The 22,184-nt window shown below is 37.5% G+C and overlaps 1 protein-coding gene and 1 pseudogene across 2 annotated transcripts in view; one reads left to right on the top strand and one right to left on the bottom strand.

Annotated features, from left to right (window-relative positions):
• The window catches only part of IMMP2L (inner mitochondrial membrane peptidase subunit 2), a 1,033,857-nt gene that overhangs the window by 126,117 nt on the left and 885,556 nt on the right, over positions 1–22,184 (top strand). The gene's annotated exons all lie outside the window — the stretch shown is intronic.
• LOC101442037 (nuclear speckle splicing regulatory protein 1 pseudogene) lies at positions 9,981–11,555 on the bottom strand (annotated as a pseudogene).

The following is a 22,184-nucleotide window of genomic DNA, read 5'->3' as shown; positions in this document are numbered from 1 at the left end:
AGGGTGGAGGAAGGATATGAGCCGATGTCTGCAGGGGTGGAATTTAAGACGAGATGGTGGTAAGTATGAACACAAAGAAGAGATAAAAGGGGGGCAAGGGGTTGCCTTTGCTTGGGGCTTTGCGGGTTTGAGGGTGGCTGGGGAGGGACGGGTGGGTAACGTTGCCCAAAAGTGGGGGGAGGGAGGGGTAGCATACGAACCAGGAGAGGGTCAGGTGTTGGTGGAGAGTAAAATGCCGAGAAAATCATATCAAAATATAATAAAGAGGGTTACCTGTTTAGAATGCTGGGAGGGGAGGGTCTGATGCAGGACGGGCTCCTGGGGAATGTCTAAATGCTCATTCTGCCAGAGTGGGTGACACCATGGGGTAGAAACCCAAGTAGTGAGAGTGGGGGTGGACCCACATCCTGGGGAGGACTAATGCCATCCAATAGAGGGAACTGTATCCCTCGAGAGAAAGGGTGGCTCCCAGGGCATTGGGGCAGTTGAGCAAGTTAGGCCCTGAACACTATTCCATCTATCTCTGGAAGTGGCTCCTCAGGAAACGGAGGTTGGCTATCACTGAGGGCACCAAGGTGGAAGGGAAAATGGACGTTAAATGTGTGGAACCAAAGTAAATGGGGGGTAAGAGAGGAGTTTCTTGAGAGTACACAAGGATGGATATAAAACATGTAATATTACACCATAACATATAGGAGATGACAGACTGATAATGTAAACCATAATGTAAAACATAGGATAACTAAAAATGTAAAGAACTGTGTATCCTAAAGTATGCACCATAATGTAAACACAGATGTCACCTTGTTAGAAAGCTAATGTCTCAGACTCTGTACATCACTTTAAGTAAATATGATATGAATAGGGCGTAAGAGTATCACTGTGGAAGGGAAAAGGTTTTCTGGTGGATGTGTGGGAGTGCTGTATATTATATATATACATTGCTGTGGTCTAGGACTCCTGTGAAGAAAAGCTGAATAATTAGGGGGGGGGGGAAAAAAAAAAAAAAAAAAAAAAGAAAAAAATAGGATGTGGAATTTTTTCAAGTCAACATTCTTTATCTAAGTTCTTTATCTAACTTTATCCAAGTTCTTTATCTATCCTTTAAACTCATCGCTATATGCCATTCCCTAGTAAGGGACCATGACATTATATTGGGCTTCAAATTTCGGGGAGTTCTGGATCACAGAGTGTTTCAACAATGGCAATGGAGGGATACTGGTATGGGATACCAATGACAGATGATATATGACTGACAGGGAGCTGTACAGAACATATGTCCAGGGTGCATGGTAATGTTTGGATATACTCATAGTGGCAACAATTAAAAACCACAGTAGGGGGGGTACTGGGTTCCTGGCCAGTGGTGCTCTGTCGTGGTCCCTAGGGGAGCAGCGACAGTCTCCCAGGTACAGTGGTGGGGACCGGGAGGGAGTGAGGGTTCAACAGTGAGCCCCTGATACTAATGACTATGCTTGTGAGCTGATAAACCCAAAATAAGAACAAGCCCTAGAGCAACTTTGTGCCTGGGAATTTCCTTCTGTCAGCCTTCATGTTACTCAAATGTGGCCAGTCTCGAAGCCAAACTCAGCATGTAAATGCAATGCCTTCCCCCCAGCGTGGGACATGACACCCGGGGATGAGCCTCCCTGGCAACGAGGGACCACTATCAACTACCAACTGATGATGCAACTGGAAAATGACCTTATACGGAAGGTTCAATGCGGATCAGCAGAATATCCATGTCTACATAAAATACCATGACTTTAAAATGCTGTTTGACCTAAAGTAAGGGGGAAATGGAAAGGAGAAATGAGTTTATATGGCTACGAGTTTCTAAAAAAGAGTCTGGAGGCTGGCAGAAGGTTTGCCCTCATGCACAACTGAGCAGAGTCAGAGAGACAGATAAAGTAGATACAACCCCCAGATATTGGTTCCTTTGAGGGCTAAAGAGACCCATGGGAGTTATGGTCATGGCCGATGGGGTTAACTACCAGGGCAGATGGCCCTTCTTTGGAAATGGTGTTTATGTGTGATGAATCTGGACTCAGATGGGATCTCCCTTCATAAGACTTTCATGCTAATGTGCTGGAGGTGCAGTTAATGTTGGGGTTTAAGATATATTTAGGGGATTTGAATCTCTGGACTGACAATGTGATAGCCAGATCCTGAGCCTCAACAGACTCCAGCACCTACAATCTGATTTATTGGACTTACCACACTCAGCTAAGATGGAGGTGAAGAAGGACAACCACCACACCATGGAGCCTAGAGTGATTACAACTGAAAATGGGAGGATTGCATCCAGCATCCAGGTGGAATCTGAGCCTCCTCTTGACATAAAGGTGCAATGGACACAACCAATCCAGTGTCCACATAGAAGAGGTGGCATTGGATTGGGAAAAGTGGACATAATGGACAAAGGGTATGGGGAAAGGCAGGAAGAGAGGAGAGGTGGAGGCGTCTTCGGGACATGGAGCTGCCCTGGATGGTGCTTCAGAGGTAATCACCGGACATTGTAAATCCTCACAGGGCCTACATGATGGAATAGAGGAGAGTATGGGCCATGATGTGAACCAATGTATATGAGGTGCAGAGGTGCCCAAAGATGTACTTACCAAATCCAATGGATGTGTCATGATGATGGGAACGAGTGTTGTTGGGGGGGGGGAGAGGGGGGGTGGGGGGGTGGGGTTGAATGGGACCTCACATATATATTTTTAATGTAATATTATTACAAAGTCAATAAAAAATAAAAAAATAAAAAAAAAAAAAAAAAGAAAATAGTTTTAGGGATCAAGATGGAATTGTTAAGGAGCTGGACATAAGAATGATTTCCTCAGAACATTAGAAAAATATGTTGCATACTTTTGAAGTCTAACAAAAATGTAAATTTTTAATTTTTTAATTTTTATTTTTTTCTTTTATGATTTCAACCCTTTATTTATTTAAAAGATTTACTTTATTTTTCTCCCCTCACCCACCCCCCTCCCGCCCATTGTCTGCTCTGTGTCGATTCCCTGTGTATTCTTCTGTGTCCGCTTGTATTATCAGGCGGCACTGGGCTAGAAATTTTTTAAAGACGAGGAACCATGTTGACACATTAAATAGAAAATCTGGATCAGATAAAGAGACTTTGAACATCAGTACTTTATTAGTCAAGGACAGCAAGACACATCAAATGAATAAATGTTTGTAGGGATATGTCAATTTGAAAATATTGAAAAAGTTGGCAGGTAGATATTTTACAGAAGGATCAGAATAAAATCCTTTCCTATTTGTTTAAACTTATTCAAAATAAGAAAGTTCATTAACATTTTATATTTCTTCACTGTTTGTAATTTATTCTCGGAGTGGACTATTTAGGATTCTAATGGTTTTCTTCTGGTTATCTCCATCTCTATTGTCTACTTAAATGTATTTCCCACCAGTCAACACTCTGTCTACTTTTTCTTATAAAAATGATACTAGATTCCATAGTCTCCTTTTATAGTTTAGAATCTGGAAATGTGGAAGAAGTTTCAAAAGTAAACTTAAACATAACCTTATTTGATCCAAGGCCAGTAGTTATCCATTTAGGAAGAAAAAAAGGCACTGTTTTTGGTGATGGGGTGGCAGTTGCTAGGAAATGTGTCTATGGCTGATAAGAAAGGAAAAGGGCTTCAAGTGACAATCACCAACTTTATCAGTGTTTTGGAGCTCAGGAAGACATTTCTTGCCAAGAAGAAAGCAGGAATACATTTTTTTTTGGAAAATGGTTTGTTACCATTAATAAGAAGCCTCAAAGACCCACATTATGAAAGCTTTCTCCTTTGCGTAATCTAGTGACGGGTTTACTCACATTCAGAGGTCACATTAATATTTACTAAAGTCACAAGTATAGGATTCACTTTATTAAAAATTGTATGGATGTTGAAAATGCTGATAGAGCAGCTGGCTGAGTTTGATTTGGCAATGGATATGGTAATTACAATATGGCTTTCTGTGCTTTTAGAGGTCAGAAGTTACCTTGCAAAGCTTTCTGTATTTGGATTGTTGGGAAGTTACCATAGAGTACTATGGCAATACAGCAAGAAACATTTCAGCATGAATAATATGTTTCTATGTAATTTTCACCAAAGAATTAAGTAAGATTCATTAAAATATTCCAAGTTTATTAAAAATGTATTCTACTGGAGGCTTTTTAAAAAGCAACAAGAAGTGAAGAAATAGAAAGCTTTGTTAGCAGTGACATTGCCTTAATTGAATTGAAAGAAGGCAAATGTATCCACAGAATGGATCCAAATTTGGCAAAAAAGATTTGAATATCGGGGGGAAATCAGTTCATAAAGAGGCCAATTATCAGTAAAGGAGGGGAGGTGTATTTAATGATTCTAAATGAAAGGTTAAACTGCTTCAGTGAATTTCAGTTTAACAACAAGAAAGAGAAGCAACATGGATAATTAGACCATAATAAGATCATACTGAAAAAAAAATCATGAGACTGGCTTAGGTGTAAGGGGAATATTGGCTAATGAACTTGAACTCCTGCAATTATATTTGAATATTCACTGTTGCTCTAGAAATGGGGGAAATGATGTTTTTAGTTGTCTTCGAGGAGGTGTGATTCTTTAACACAGTTTATCTTATTGTGGATTTTTAAATGTTAACATAGTGAAATGGAAAAAAAAGAATTTCTGATGAGAACAATATCTGTCATCTGTAATTGTTAAAAATACTATGGGGGGAGTGGGTGTAACTCAGTGCTTAAGTGCCTGCTTCCCATGTGTGAGGTCCTGGTTTCAACCTCTGGTACCTCCTAAAAAAAGAAAACAAATATACAAAAAACTCCTAGATGATTTTTTAAAAAAACTATGTAACTTATTTTGGTTATTGATTTTGCGTTCAGTTTTATTGGTCTGTCATATGAGAGAAACTAAATTATTACAGGCTATCAAACTAATTGAACCCTTAATAGAAATTCAGTACACGAGATTATGATTCCCACAAGTGTATCTCAATTTAGGGTTTATCAAAAGCATAAATAACAGTCCTAAATATTGTCTAAAAACAGATTTTTTTTCTAATTAATCCAATAATTTGTATGTATTAAACTATTCTGAAGATGTTGATAGATTCCTATATGTTTTCATATTTCTATCTGATGCCTCTTTTGAGCCTTGAATTATGGGAAGATCTTGATAATTGTTCGGAATCAGTTGAAGGTCTAATTTTATATGACCTCTGTACTAATGATCAGATAGAGGGGATAATAACTAAGACAATTAAATTCAGAGATTATTCCAGATTTAAAATGGTATGAATATAGAAGTGGGACTCATCTCATCTCCTTTAAGGCTGTGTTGAGAAAATGTTATCTGATATATTTAGAAATATTCTCTTTAATTGTTGGGTGTTTTTGGATACTGACATATGTATATATTTTCAAAGATTTATTTTATTTATTTCTCTCCCCTCTCCCCCACCCCCCCAGTTGTCTGCCTTCTGTGTCCAGTCTCTCTGTGTTCTGTTCTGTGTTCTGTGTTCCTTTGCACCCTCAGTGGCACTGTGTCTCTTTTTTTTGTTGTGTCATCTTGCTGTGTCAGCTCTCCGTGTGTGCAGGGCCACTTCTGGGCGGGCTGCACTTTTTTCACGCAGGGCATCTCTCCTTGCAGGGCGTACTCCTTGCGTGTGGGACACTCTCACCGGGGGCGCCCCTGCTTGGCTCAGCACTCCTTGTGCGGCAGCTCCATGCGTGGGCCAGCTCACCACATGGGTCAGGAGGCCCTGGGTATTGAACCCTGGACCTTCCCACATGGTAGGCACATGCTCTGTCAGTTGAGCCACATCTGCTTCCCAATACTGATATTCTTATAATTACCTTTGCTTTTCTTTTATTAGGAATTATATCAAATATAGTAATACATTATATATTAATGTCACAAAAATTCACGGAACAGTCTGTTTCAAAGTTTTAGCTGTCACTCAAGAGCTGTTAGTTCAAATAAGCAAGAACTAAGGGGGCAATCATTATTATGTAGTCAAAAAAGATTTGGACCAGGGAAATGGACTTTGGCCCAGTGGTTTGGGCCTCCGTCTACCACATGGGAGGTCCAAGGTTCAAGCCGTGGGCCTCCTTGACCCGTGTGGAGCTGGCCCTTGCGCAGTGCTGATGCGCGCAAGGAGTGCCATGCCACACAGGGGTGTCCCCCGCGTAGGGGAGCCCCACGAGCAAGGAGTGCACCCATAAGGAGAGCCGTCCAGCGCGAAGGAGGGAGCAGCCTGCGGAGGAATGGCCCCGCCCACACTTCCCGTGCTGCTGACGACAACAGAAGCGGACAAAGAAACAAGACGCAGCAAAAAAGACACAGAAAACAGACAAAGGGGGGGAGGGGAGGGGAATTAAATAAATAAAAATAAAATCTTTAAAAAAAAAAAAAAAAGATTTGGACCAGACACCAAGAGACCTGGGTTCTAGGCTCACTCTGACACTAAGGTACTGTGTGATATTAGACTTGTCAGTTAACCTCTGTGGGCCAGTTTTTCTTTTCTAATAAATAAGTACCTGGTAAACATGTAAGGTGCCTTTTAACTTGAAATTTCATTTCTCTATAATCAGTTTATTTTCTATAGGTAAAAGTTAAATTTGTTTTATGATGTGAGGCAGGTGGCAACTTCTGCATACTTATGTAACTTTTCATCATATTTAAAAAATACTGAGGATTCATTCATTTGGAAAATATTTTCTAAGTATTTACTGTGTTCACAGTAAAAGGCACTGGTGATTTAATATTAAAGAAAATAGGCAGAGTGCTTCCCTTAGAACTTAATATTATAATGGATATATATGTCTTGAATAAGATGAAATGGAAAAGATACATTTATGAAACTGGACAAAAATGTGACATGAGGGTAAACTTAGTATGTAGTATATCAACAGTTGTACCAAGCAAGATACAGTGGGGTGGTGGGGTGAGCTTGCACTGGCTCACAAGAGTCAATGTATATACATCTCTTCCCAATTCTTCATTCAGCAACTTTATGTTGGTAGCTTGAAATCAGCCATTGTGGAAATATCTATACTGTGAAAATTAACAAACACTACTATAGCAGTTTGATATAGTTATGAATTCCAAAAATAGATATAATATTTTGTTTGTAAACTGGTCTGTACCTGGGTGTGATTAAATTATGATTAAGGCTTTGATTGAGCCACATCATTAGGGTGTTAAGTCCCTATCCCTTGGTGGGTGGGAACTCACAGATAAAAGGCATGGCAAAGGCTAGAGTTGAGGGATTTTTGATATTGGAGTTTGATGCTGAAGCCTTAAGCTGGAGCCCCAGGAAGTAAGCTCACAGAGGAAACAGAAGCAAGCCCCGGGAAGAGAGGAACCCTGAACCCAGAGAGAAGCAAGACCCTGGAAGAGAGGAACCCAGGAAACCTGGACCCTTGCAGACGTTGGCAGCCGTCTTGCTCCAAAATGTAAAAATACACTTTGGTGAGGGAAGTAACTTATGCTTTATAGCCTGGTATCCATAAGCTCCTACCCCAAATAAATACCCTTTATAAAAACCAACCAATTTCTGGTATTTTGCATCAGCACCCCCTTGTCTGACTAATAGAACTACATATCAGGGCTTTTTTCCTTCTTTATTTTATTTTATTTTCCATAAGACAGTTTAATAGTATACCACTCATGGTAAATATTGTCTGGTAACACAACAGAAATGGCAGACAAAGTTTCTATCCATGTGTTTCATATGATTGAGGTAGAGATGAGACAAAGATAGGGCCACATGCACAACTATTGATATGATACCGAGACAAATAAGTTACTGACGGTAGGGGCAATGGAAGGAAAAACAGGTGTTAATTTGAAACTAAATATTAAAAGAAGAATGGTATGTACTTGACCAGAAAAGAAGCAAGAGTATGCATGTGTGAGAATTTTGAGACATAATGGAACAGTTGTATGGGATAAATGATCAATAGTATAGTTGGTATCAAACAAGATAGCCAAGCTTAGCCTCCTGTAAGTGTAACAATGTCTAAATTACATATAGACCTGTACCAGAGAACAACTAATCAAAGCTAGATTTTTGATGGTAGTAAAGAATTGAAGACTTGAGTTTTGTGACTGTAGTGCTCAATGATGCTCTGAGAGTTAAGGAAATAAATAATAATAATAATAAACAGTGTAGCCTCAGGCTTTGTACCAAATTAGAGGCCTATAAAATGTTGCTTGTGGTAAACATTCTATAGAATATTGATAACTGAATCAACCACAGATGCTTTAGCAATTTTATCACCAGCAATTGTAAGTTACTCTTAGCATAAAGGAGGTTAACATAAACACCAACAATGTGATTCAGTCTGCCATCATTGAAGGAGCAGTGATTCTCTGTGGAAATCCATGCTCGATTGTGCTTTACTGAGAATGCGTGACAGTGGGAGGGACAGTTAGCACTAGTTGTGCAGTAAGCCAAAAGGGCAAATCCAAGTAGGGAAAACTGAAAACGTCTCTAACTATGTGCTGAGCTCAGCGGTAAGTGACACATGGCTCTGTACTTTTGGAAAGTAATAGCAACCAGTGGGTAGGCTGCTCTTTAAGAGCCTAGAATAGAGTAACTTTGGAGTAGGTGATTACACTAATTCTAATTATATGAGGGAGGGTCACAAACAGCAAGGTAAAGAAAGGAAAACATGTAGGTCAAACTTTACACCTCCTCTTTGGAGAGCACAGTCACCTTGTGCAAATCTAACTCCATCAGCTAGATTGGTATCCACCTTTATATCCACCCGATATATTGAGATAGCAGCGGATAGTCAAGAAATTCAAGAAATGAAAACTTTTTTTCTTTATTCCTACCATCCTCACTAGTCTTATTCAGGTATACTAATACCAGTGTATTTGTTAAAATAAATATAGGGTATATATAGATACTGAAATAAACATGCTAATCAAAGAAAATTTATTTTTATAAACATTGTATTTGGAGCAGTAGCTCTACAAAGGGAATAACTATCATGATTTTGGTAGTTATTAATTTATTAAATGATCTCACAAAAGTTAAGTCCTATGTACAGTTTAAAGTGATAAATCTTATTTTTCTCTTTCACATGGAAAATTGGCATGAAAAGAATTTTATTCCTATTTTTTAAAAAAATGTTCCCTTTCTGATTTGAGAAGTATAACTAAATTCATAGTAGCTTGTATTGAAGAAATTAAACTAAAAATTTTGATTGGTTATTGGTGATCCTAAAATGTGGCTGACCTACAGAATAATGGTTGAATGAGTCTTTGAAGATTTAATTGAACAAAGTAAGACTTTAAATCCTGCCAGAATTTGAAATATGGTATATTATCTTATGCTGTGCCTGTACTATGGATTTTAGAACTCTCTTGACTTTCTGTGAGTTTTGCACTAAAGAGCACCATAATATTTTAGTGAGTTACCAGAATAGAATGGCAGATAACACAAGAATTGAGAAGTAAATTCACTGAACTTTTAAAAATGTTTTCCCTTATATCTATTTTTTTTTTTTTAAACATACAAGCAGGTCACTATTTTTATTTTTACCTAAGCCCAAGTATGCTGTGGGCTAAAGTTATTTAGACAAGATGTATTATGCATATTTTGTGCTGTAATACAAATTTTAGAGCATAAAGTACACTTCACTGTTAAACTTTACATATGTCTGAAATTCAGTATTTGTAAAACAGAACTGCTCCTGCATCAAAATCAGTATTAGAGAACTTGTTTCTATGTCAATGGTCCTCATTAAGTACCTATGTACAGGCATTTAGCACACTTTTACAGTTACTTGAATATAACCATGAATGTGGTACTGACAAGTAAATGAGATTATAAAATTCAAACAGTCAAAGTAAAAGGACTATCATGTGATTTTAACCAAATCAAAAACCAATTCTGAAAATATATTTTTAAAATATTCTCCAAGACCATTGTTAACACATTCCCTTTCTTTATACAACATATTGCAGAAGTAATAATTTTCTGTGCTTCCATAGATCTTTCTACTAGTGCAGCCATCAGTCATCTTCTTTTTCAATGTAAGTCTTTGTATTAGCCCGTGCCATTTGCCTGGCCAAATACCTGTCTCTAGCAGACATTACAGTTTCTTTGTTCCGCTTTGCAAACTTGCTCACTGCCTCAGTTAGAGGCTCTTGTTCTTTGCAATTTTCAAGCCTTGTCTCTGTGATTGTGTGTTTTGCTCTTGATGATGTTTCTAAACTAGAGGATTTCTCTTGGTTTCTTTCATTGTCCTTTTCCATGTTTCTCAGTTTGTTGGATTTTTCCTGGTCAGACAACCTCTGTAAAATTTAGAATCTGGGCTGCTTTCCTTTCTGTCTTGATTTCTTTCTGAAGATTGAACACTTATTTCTCGTTTTCCTCTATCTTTGTATTTATCATTGTTCTCATATCTTTCCTTCCTAATTTTCATATGCTCTTTCTCTTTGCTTTTCTCTTCCTTCATTCCTCCTTTCTCGCATCAGTCATGATAATTTTGTTGTCTATCTCTTTCTTGTTCTCTTGGGGAATGTTTCTTTGTCTCTTTCTCCCTTTTCCACTCTCTGTCATTTCCTTCTCTTTCTCTTTGGTCTCATCCTCTTGGTTTACCTATTTGCTCATGCCTCTTCCAGTGAGAATCTCTATGATTGGCCTCACTGTGCCTATGGAAATCCTTTTCTTTTCGGTAATCATGGTCAGTGCAATACCTCTCCTGTTGCTTGGATTGCCTTTCTCGGTGTTGATCTTCCCTTTTCTCATGTCTTTTTAATGTGGAACTTTTTGTGTGGTGTTTGGCACTGTGTCCTCTTTCTTCCCTAGATGACTGTGAGTCTGATACTTGTGATGCCTGGGGTCATTCTGTGAGGTCTCTGTATTTTTTTCCCTTCTGCAGTTCACTTTATTATTTTCTCCCAATATTTTCACTGCTTTTAGCATCAAAATCACTATCTGCATCTGGGTTTTCTTCTACTTTGGTACCAGTCTGGAGGATGCATTTCTCATGGGGTATTCTGTTCCCTGAACTTATTTCATCAGAATAACCTCTTGATTTCTCTTCCTTTATTCCAGACCTCACTTCATGAAAGTTGCTTTTAGGGACTTCCTCTTCACCAACTGATTGATTTAATAGGTACCTCTAAAATCCACTGATATCTTTCTGCTTGGTTACATCCAAACGTGCTTCGAGTTCAGCAGCTCTCCTTTCTCTTTCCTCCTCTTCAGCTCTCTCTTGCACTTTTTTCTTATAAGCAGATGTCACACATGCCTCTTTATCATCAAATTCTCCCTTTTCCAGTTCTCGTTCTCTCTGAATTTTCTTTTTCCATTCTTTTTTCCTGCTCCTTTTTTCCTGATCTCAACTGCTTTTAGTAAGTTGTGAATATACTTGGGCTTTCGGTCTTTTCCCAAGAGTAATTTGGGACTACTTTCTTCCTTTTTTTTCTGCATTTCATCGTAAATACTATCATATTCATAAACGGTGGCATCTTCTGCAAGGGCTTTTGGATTTCCAGTTTGGTCTGTTTCATCGCTTGCTTCTTAGCAGCTTCTCTCTGAAGGCTTTCACTCACAGAGGTCAAAGTCTATTTTCACATGTTGGAGCAAGATGACTGTTGACGTCTGCCAGGGTTCAGGCTTTCTGCGTTCCTCTGGGCTCAGTTCCTCTGGGCTCAGCTCCTCTGTTTCCTCCACAAGGTCGGCTGTAGACTATCAGGCGAACGGCTCTGTCTCTTTCCTCGGGGCTCCAGCTTAAGGCTTCAGCATCAAACTCTAACATCAAAACTCCAACATCAGAAACTCCCTTATGTCTATTTTTAAGAGATATATATCTGAATAGATGATACTCTGTAAAATAGTATGAAATTGGATTGAAATAACTTCAGAATGTATATATGCCCAGAGTAAAACAAAAGCAAAACAAATCATGGGTTGAATTGCCTTAAAATATTAGTTATATTACAGTTTGGAGGTTTTGCTTTTTCTGATAAGTATATAATTTTATTGGATGTGACATAGAATGAGATATGTATAACAGTTGACTTACTATTATCTTTTAAAAATTTAAACTTTAAAATTTTCACTTACATTGTATGAACTTCAAGAGGTAGAATAATAGAGGAAATACCTCTTATCTAGAACCCCTGGGTTCTAGACTGGGTTTTGTTTCAAATGAACCAGGTGACTTTGAGTAAGCCACTTAATAAGTTAGTACCTTAGTTTCTTAAACTCTAATATCATAAAGTTGTCTTAGATGGCCTCTTCATTACCTTCTACTGTACTGCTATATATATTAATAGGAGGTGGCTCTATATAACGATTCAGGGATCTTTCTGAATCCTCCTCTTCTTCAGTCCAGTATTTATTCTTTAGGTCACTGCTGGCCAATAGAAATATAATATGACCCATATATGTAATTTTAAGTTATTTAGTTGCCAAATTAAATGAGGATAAAGGAACAGGTGAAATTATTTTTAATAATATATTTTATTTACCCCAAATATAATTTCTGCATGTAATTTATTAATGAGATATTTTACATTTTTAAAATGCTAAGGCTTGGAAATTTGTTGTCTATTTCACATTTACAGCACATCTCATTTCAAGTGACTATCCACCTTTCATATGGCTTGTGGCTACTGTGTTTTAGCATGCTGCTGACTTCATCTGCATCCCCATATCCCTACCCATGAGTCAGATTTAGAGAATTCAGATTCATCTTTAATTCCTTCTATTTTCTCCTCTCTTCTATTCAGTAGTGACAGACCTGCACTCTTTAGAATCTGTCAGGATTTAGAGCCTAATTAGTATGTTTTCTCTTTTTTATTTTCATACTTCTAGGAAGAGTAGTGTGTGACTTCATTTTAAAGTCCTTACTCATTTATTTCCTTTACTCATTGAAATCAGAATTCTATCTCCAATATTCTACAGAAACTCCTTAGAAAAATTCCCAGATCTTTTCATTGATAGACCCAATGGCCATAATATGAATGCTTCTTGATCTCTTAGCACCAGTGGATACTGTGGATACTTTGTTCCTTGTCCATTGTCATATTATACCCCTCTTTTTTTGCTCTCCTTTTAGCAATCTGCCTGCTTTGCTGGTTCCTTTTTGGCACTCTTCTCTTTTCTCTTTGCCCACTGCCCTTAGCTTCTTGCCTACTTCTTCCTCAAGCATCATGTGCATATTTTAGCTGTATACTGGTTATCTGTGTGATAAATTCTGCAGGTTCCATGAATAGAACTTAACTTTCTCTCCTATACTCATTGTTTTTGCTCACTGTTTGTTTGTTTTCTTTAGGAGGTACTGGGAACCAAACCCTGGACCTCCCATGTGGGGGTGGGAGCTCAGCTGCTTGAGTCACATCTGATTCCCCCAATACAATTTTTAAGGAGGAAAGTGATGCTACCAAATTGTGTTGTAAAGAACTCTGATAGCAATGTGAAAAAAGAGGCAAAAAATGAGAGACCATGTGTGATCTTAGTGAGTGGTCTTTATTAATTCAGGGGACCTGAACTGAAGAACTGCAAAAGGATAAAAGAGAAATATTCAATATATGTTTTGCAAGTAGATCCAAAAGGACTCTGATGTTTTATTGGATATAAATAGTAATAAAATGGAAGAAGTTCAAGGTGATGAAATCTCTAACTTTGATTTGTGACTCGTTATTGTGATGCTCAAGACCAAAATAATAACCTGAGGAAGATGAGATAATGAACAGACATTGAGCAAAAACAATGAGCAGACAACAAGCAAAAACAACAAGCAAGACAATGAGCAAAGAACAAGCGAAAACAAAGGAGCAGGGAGTGGATATGGCTCAAGCAGTTGAGCATCCATTTCCCACATGGGAAGTCCCGGCTTCAGTTCCCAGTGCCTCCTAAAGAAAAAACAGACACCAAGCAGACAATGAGCAAAAAAAGACAATGAGCAAAAATGAACAAAAACAATGAGGGAGCCATCTCGGGACGGGAGGAGGTGGGAATTCTGCTGATTCCATTTGTTCTCTTTCATGGCATATAAGTCTTGCCTACTGTTCAACTTTTAACTCTAGACACTCTCTTTTACACTTTTGTCTAAAAGTCTTTAAGACATAAACAATATTTCAGATGATGAAACTTTCGGCTCTTGATGACTTTCAGAGGAAACTAGCCGTCAAGTGTAGACGGGTAGTGTGGACTGCACAGTATACCTGTGTCCATAATAAATGGGTGCTTATTAGATGCCTATAAGTAGATTAACAAGCAGAATTCTTTTGCTTCTCCCTGAATAGATACTTTAGTTCTAGGCAGCAAGAGTTAATAATATCCTGGTAACAATGACTGATGTATACTTTATTTACTGATATCTTTCTATTCTTGGAAACTAATATAGAGAAATATCATAGTTAAACTGTGCTGCTCAGGTGAATTTTATAGGAAAACAATAACTTCCCCTGAGATAATACTAATGAAAATAGAAAGTAACTCTGGCAGTTAATACATCTAGTTGGAGTGAGAAAGAATGACTTTGAGAGAGAATGGGCTTTGTTATCTATTTCTTAATATTTTAAAAATCATTTGACTCCTGGCCTCTTTTTTCTTGTAGCATATTTCATTTGGATGAGATGTTACTTCTTTATAATGCAACATATTTTTTCACCCAGCCAAATCCTGTTATTATTAACCTGATATGCCTTATCTGATAGCAGGATTTGCTTAGATAGTGTAGTCATCAGTGCTGGGAAAAAGATGATAAATACTAACTAGAGTATGTACCTCTTGGAGACCTTTAAGAAGTACTAATATGCTGAGAAAGTGATTTTTGCTTATTCTTCATGAGTGTTTGTTTAAGCTGTAATTGTTGAAAGAAAACTACAGGTCATAAACAGTAACAAATAATTTGTCAACAAGAATATTTTTGCATATAGTAAGTATATTTTTGACCTTTTCTCAAAAGGAAAACAAGGTAATAGTAGTGAATTGTATTTAAAATGGTAATTAACCTTATCACCTCTGTAATTCTAAGGAAGTCCAGACATGAACTTGGAATATGACAGTGTAAGCACTAGTCATTTTTGAAAATTTATTTTGTAAAATCATCTTTACTGTAGTTTATTTTAAAGATTTATTTTATTTATGTCTCTCCCTACTCCCCATCCTGTTGTCTGCTTTCTGTGTCCATTCGTTGTGTGTTCTTCTGTATCTGCTTGCATTCTTGTCAGGCGGCACTGGGAATCTGTCTCTTTTTTGTTGCGTCATCTTGCTGCGTCAGCTCTCAGTGTGTGTGGTGCCACCCCTGGGTGGGCTGAGTTTTTCTCGTGCGGGGTGGCTTTCTTTGTGGGGCGCATTCTTTGCACATGGGGCACTCCTACGCAGGGGCACCCCTGTGTGGCACAGCACTCCTTGTGCATGACAGCACTGCGCCTGGGCCAGCTCACCACATGGGCCAGGAGGCCCTGGGTATCAAACCCTGGACCTTCCATATGGTAGACAGATGCTCTATCAGTTGAACCACATCCACTTCCCTTTACTGTATATAAATGAGTAAGTGCAGTGTGACTCATATAAAATGAATGGGAGAAAAAAAGCCAAAACCTGCAAGGAAACATTTCCTTTAAAATAAATACTATCTGAGTTCTGGGAAAATGGCATCAGAGTAGACAGGCAGGGCTCAAATCTTTCAAAAAAAAACAACAACAGAGAAGGGGCCAAAAGCTGTCCGGGGGACATGCTTGGGGGATCAGTGGATGAGGACTGTGTGGTGCAACCCCCAGGAAGGTGAGAGACAGGGAGACAAAGAACCTGAAGCCACAAATATGAGTTACTACTCCTGCAGTGGACAGAAGGGCCCTATCCCCCACTCTCAAGAAATTAAACCTGCATAAAACCTCTTGCTCATGGAGAGGCTGTAGCTGAAGTGGTTGAGCACCTGCTTCCCATGTACCTCCTAAAAACAAAACAAAACAAAAAACCCAACTCTTATTGGGGAACAAATGTAGCTCAGTGATTAAGTGCCTATTTCCAATGTAAAAGGTCCTGGGTTCAATTCCAGATACTTCCTAAAACAAACAAACAAACAAACAAACAAACAAACAGAAATCTCTGGTTCACAGTAGCCCACTGAGAGGGATAACACTGGCAGTTAGTATATCTAGTTGGAGTGAGAAAGAATGACTTTGAGAAAGAGTGGACTTTGTTATTTATTTCTTAATATTCTACTATATTATTAATATTCTATGAAGCCTACAGCACACTAATAACAAAACCAGATGAAGATACTAGGAAAAAAAAAATTTCAGACCAATATTGCTAATGAATATAGATGCCAAAATCATCAACAAAATACTTGCAAACTGAATCCAAAAACACATTGAAAGAATTAAACATCATGACCAAGTGGGTTTTGTCCCAGCCAGGTATGCAAGGGTGGCTCAATACAAGAAAATAAATTAGTGTAATAAACCAATTAATAAATTGAAGAAGAAATCCTCTTGATTGATATAGAAAAGGTGTTTGACAAAATACAGCATCCTTTCTTGATAAAAACACTCCATGCAGAGTGGGTATAGCTCAGTGGTTGAGTACCTGCTTTACATGTAGGAGGTCCTGAGTTCAATCTCTAGTACCTCCTATAAAACAAAACAAAGCAAAACAAAACAACATACTCTAAACATAGGAATAGAAGGAAGCTTTCTCAAGATGGTAAAGTGTATATATGAAAAACCTACAGCTAGCATTGTACTCAACAATGAAAGACTGAAAACTTTCCCGCTGAGATCAGGAATAAGACAAGGATGCCCACTGTCACCTCTATTATTCAATATTGTGCTACAAGTTCTAGCTAGAGCAATTAGGCTAGATAAAGAAATAAAAGACACCCAAATAAGAAAGGAAGAAGTAAAACTTTATTTGCTGATGATATGATTTAGAAAATTCTAAAAAATCCACAACAAAGCTACCAGAGATAATAGATGAGTTTTCAGCAAAGTGGCAGGATATAAGATTAATATGCAAAAATTGATTATGTTTCTATACACTACTGATGAGCAATCTGGGGAGGAAATCAGAAAAAAAAATTCCATTTATAATAGCGACTAAAGAATCAAATTTTTAGGCATAAACTTAACAAAAGACAAAAAGGATCTGTATTTAGAAAACTACAAAATATTTCTAAAAGAAACTGAAGAAGACTTAAGTAAATGAAAGGACATTCCATGTTCATGGACTGGAAAACTAAATATCATTAGATGTTAATTCTTCCTAAACTGATTTACAGGTTCAATGCAATCCCAATAAAAATCCCAACAACAGTTTTTGCAGAAATGGAAAAGCTAATCATAAAATTTATTTAGCTATATTGATAAATGCAGCATGGTATTGACATAAAGACAGACATATTGACCAAAGGAATCTAATCAAGAACTCAGAAATGGACCCTCACATCTACAGTCAAGTGATTTTTTAAATAAGGTTGTCAAACACTCCTGCTGGGCTGGTATAGTTTGTTCAACAAATGGTGCTGGGAGGTCTGGATATCCATATCCAAAAGGAAGAAAGAGGACCTCTATGCCACACTTTATACAAAAATTAACTCGATATGGTTCAAGTACCTAAATATAAAAGCAACAACCATAAAACTCCTAGAAGAATAGGTAGGAACACAACTTCAAGATCTTGTGGTAGTTGGTAGTTTATTAAACCTTATACTCAAAGGATGAATAACAAAAGAAAAATTAGATAAGGGAACCTCCTCAAAATTCAACACATTTGTCAAAAGGGTGAAAGGCATCCAACTCAATAGGAAAAAATATTTGGAAATCACATATCCAATAAGCTTTTAATAACTATGGTATACAAAGATACCATATGATTCAACAATAAAAAGACAAACTGATTTAAAAAATGGGCAAAAGATTTGAATAGACTTTAATCCAAAGAAGAAATGCAAATGGTGAAAAAACACATGAAAAAATATTCAACACCACTAGCAATTAGGGAAATGCAAATCAAAACTACAATGAGGTATTGTTTTTCCACCTATTAGAATGAACAGTTAAAAGTCAGAAAACTACAAGTGCTGGAGAAGATGCGGAGAGATAGGAATGCTTATTCATTGTTGGTGGGAATGTAGAATGGTATAGCCCTCATTGAGGACTGCTTGGCAGTTCCTAAGGAAGTTGAATATAGATTTGCCTTGGTCTCTAGAGTCTTTACTGGGACTCCAACATGTTAGTTGATTGACTGCCCACACAGCAAATATCATTCTCCAGCCCCTCAGGAGTTTGAGCTGATGCTGTTTGACCCAGAGTCCCTGGTATAAATCACATTGTTCCTGTGGCTCACAGCTCCCACTATAAATCACATGCTACTATCTGGCTGGCCCAAGGTTCCCAGGCAGACAAACACTCTATCAGGCACAATGTTCTAAGAGTTTAGCGAGTGCTCCCTAAAAGCAAGGGAAAGGCCATATCTATTTTTGGACCAGGTCTAATATTTTACTACATAGTTATTATAAAATCAATGTCAGTAATTTGACCTATATCTCACATAACCCTATGACTTATATACTATTATTTTTATGGCCCTGTATACAGAAAGGTTAAGTAACTTGCTCAGTTAACAGAGTTTAATGAGTGGGAGAAGCAAGATTCAAAGCAGAACAGTTCACCTACACAATCTGTTCTCTTGACTTCTACTGTACTGCTTCTCTAGACAGAGATATAAGATTAAAGGGGAAAGGAGCGAAAGAGGAGCATATGTACATATGCTAAAGGGCATTGCCTTTCCTGTTAGTTATTTCACAAATCAGTTAGAGGCATCCATATCTAACTTATGTTCAGATTTTTGATTAAAAAAATCTTGTAGATTATCTGAAGTAATCAATTGACTTATCCAAATGTACCAGACAGGATCTTGACAAGAAATAGATGGTAAACAGAGGGTAATGAAGACTGTTTAATGAAGGGATTATTTACAGAGGGGTAAGTGAAAGTATAGGATTTAACCAACAAGTGATAGTGAAGCACCCAAGAACTAGCAAGGAGGGACAATAGAAATTAGCCAGCATGCCGTACAAGATGAAAAAACTTCACATTGATCAGATTTGTTTCCAGTTTCTTTTTAAGTAGATACTGAATCATAGAGCCATAAAGGAACTTAAAAATCAATTAGTGATAGAAGCGGCCACAGAAGAACACACAGCAAATGGACATAGAGAGCAGACAGCTGGGGGAGTGGGGTGGGAAGGGGAGAGAAATTTAAAAAAAAAGTAAAATAAAATAAATCTTTAAAAAAATCAATTAGTACAAAACACTTTTTTTTCCCTTATTTCTTCCCCTTTCCTCCCCTCTGTTGTCTGCTCTCTGTGTCCGTTCACCATGTGTTCTTCTGTGTCTGTTGTATTCTCATTAGGTGGCTCTGGGAACCCATCCTGGGACCTTCCGGAGTGGGAGACAGGCGATCATTCTCTTGCTCCACCTCAGTTCCCTAGATCGCTGTGTCTCATATTGTCTCTTCTCTTTGTCTCTTTTTTGTTGCGTTGTCTTGCTGTTTCTGCTCTCAGTGTGGGCAGAACCACTCCTGGGCAGTCTGCCCTCCTGTGTGGGGCTGCACTCCTTGTGCAGGGCCACTTCTTGCATGAGGGGCACCCCTGTATGGGGTGACGCTCCATGTGTGGGGCAGCACTCCACATGGACCAGCTTGCCACATGGGTCAGAAGGCCCTGGGTATCGAACCTTGGGCCTCCTATATGGTAGGCAGAAGCTGTATCTGTTGAGCCATATCCACTTCCCAACAGTTATTTTGGAGATGGGTACCTTGCCCAAAGTCACAGCTTTTTTGCCAAAGTCAGAGCTAGGACCCTGCATGCAAATTGTGTCAGGTTGACAGAGGTAGACGTGGTAGGGTTTCAGTTGGGCCCATAAATACATTTTATTTTTATTTTTTTACATTTTCCCCCTGTATTTTCTAAGCCCCCTCTTAACTGGAAGAAGAGTGAGCATCACCATCCCAAAATTCTCAAGATTGAGGAATGAACAAACGTATTTGTAACTGATATTTTATAGGTTTTAAAAGGCACATTTTTTCATATTTGAACATATCTGAAATCAGAATGCATTAGTAAATTGATGATTTCTTAAAGTTCTTGTGGCCAGGTCATGGTTTTAATATAGTTGACAGTGCTTGGGAATGTGGTCATAGGTCAACACTTTGAATTATGTGCATTTTAGGTGCTAAAATAATTTCTAAATGTTACGATCTGGCTTGGGAAAGATAGGTTATGTATTACCAAAGGCATGAAAGCAGAGCAATGGAATATTTTATAAACATATATAAAAAATATAAGAAATGTAGGTGCTAAAAAAAGCAATGTCGTCATTTAATTGGCAGCTGTTTTTCTTTCTCAGTAGTATAGTAACAATAAAGGAATATCGTATAATAATGGTGTTTTGGACTCAGTGAAGGATGCTATACTAATTTAGTTTGAGTAGTTTAAATGGTACTTCTTGTGATCTTGTGGAAATTAGAAAGTATGTCCATGGAAAGCAACTATTATTTCAAAATTTATACATTAATTTTGTACTCTGTTAAAGGATACTTTTTTAAAGAAATGGGTAAAATCATGATTCTTATTTAAGTATTAAATAAACAGGTATCAAAGATTTTATTTGCCATTAATAAATGAGTGGACCAGTAAGATGGTACAACTTGTTCAAAGGAGAATTAAAAGTGCACACATAAATGAATGTCCCATGATGATGGAGGAGGTTGTTGTTATGGGAGGAGTGGGGTGAGGGGATGGGGGGGTATAAGGGGACCTCATTTTTTTAAATGTAACATTAAAAAAATAAAAATTAAAAATAAAAATGCACACATAAAAAGGCAACCAGTAATGTTGAAATGAATTTACAACAGATACTAAATTGGTCAATATCCACCGGGCAATGGTCAGTTGCATTCCAGTGGACAAATTTATTTGCATTTGAATGAAAAAGAATTTACATTATCACGTGTCTTACAAATACAGATTATAAAGTATCTGAAAGACAATGAAAAGTTCAAACATTATTGAATCAGATAACCTGGGAGACTACCCTAGCTAGGATACCCAGTAATATTTTTTGTGTATTTAAAAATCTTTCATAAAACTTTAGAGTTTAAAAGTTTTCCCAATAGACTTTCTACTGAACTTACTTTACAGAAAGGATTGCACTGAGAACATACTGGAAAGATGTTTGCTTTTTCTATTCTTATGGCTTCTCCCTCTATCACTCATTACTCCATCTAACTATATTAGAGTGTTACTGATTTTGAATCTCTCATTTATACCTTTGGATCAGTAAGTTGAATTTAGCCTGTATTGTATTTTTGATCACAAACCTTATAAAAAGACCAGCTAATTTTAAAAATTACATTTTATCTCAATAAGTAATTCTTTTTTTAAATATACTTTTTTATTTGAAAAAAATGCTTAGATTACATAAATGTTATGTAAGAAATATAGGGGATTCCCATATGCTCCGCTCCTTACCCCTCCCACATTTTCCCACATTAACAACATCCTTCATTAGTGCGGTACATTTGTACCATTGATGAACATTTTGGAGCATTGCCACTGAGAGTGGATTATAGTTTACATTGTAGTTTACACTCTCTCCTGCACAATTCTGTAAGTTATGACAAGATAATTCTTAACAATGAACCTTACGTAAAGAAACTACATTATACAAATTAAAAAAGAATCATCAATATTTTTAGCACTGTTCTTTTGATATAATAACAACAGATATTCTTTATGAACTTAAACAGCATTTGAATAAAAAGTCTTTGTATTTAAAACCTTTTACACTTCCTTTAGTAGGTTCAGAATAAAATGTTTTCTATTATTTTATGTGCTTTTAACTTGGAAGAAACTTCCCAAACCATTGGGAAGTATTCATTGATTCATTATTTTATTTTTTATTTCATTTTTTCTTTTTTCTTTTTCCTTTTCTTTTAAGTGTTACATTAAAAAAATATGAGGTCCTCATATGCCCCCCACCCATGCTGCCCCTCGCCCATCAACAAACTCTTCCATCATTGTGGCAAATCCACTGTACCTGGCGAAGACATTCTGGAGAACTGCTGCAGCACATGGACAGTGGTCCACATTGTAGTCCACACTCTCCCCCAGTCCACCCAGTGGGCCACGACAG

Source organism: Dasypus novemcinctus, chromosome 5 (assembly GCF_030445035.2).
Source record: "Dasypus novemcinctus isolate mDasNov1 chromosome 5, mDasNov1.1.hap2, whole genome shotgun sequence".
Lineage (NCBI taxonomy): Eukaryota > Metazoa > Chordata > Mammalia > Cingulata > Dasypodidae > Dasypus > Dasypus novemcinctus.
This window is presented reverse-complemented; position numbering and strand designations above follow the sequence as displayed.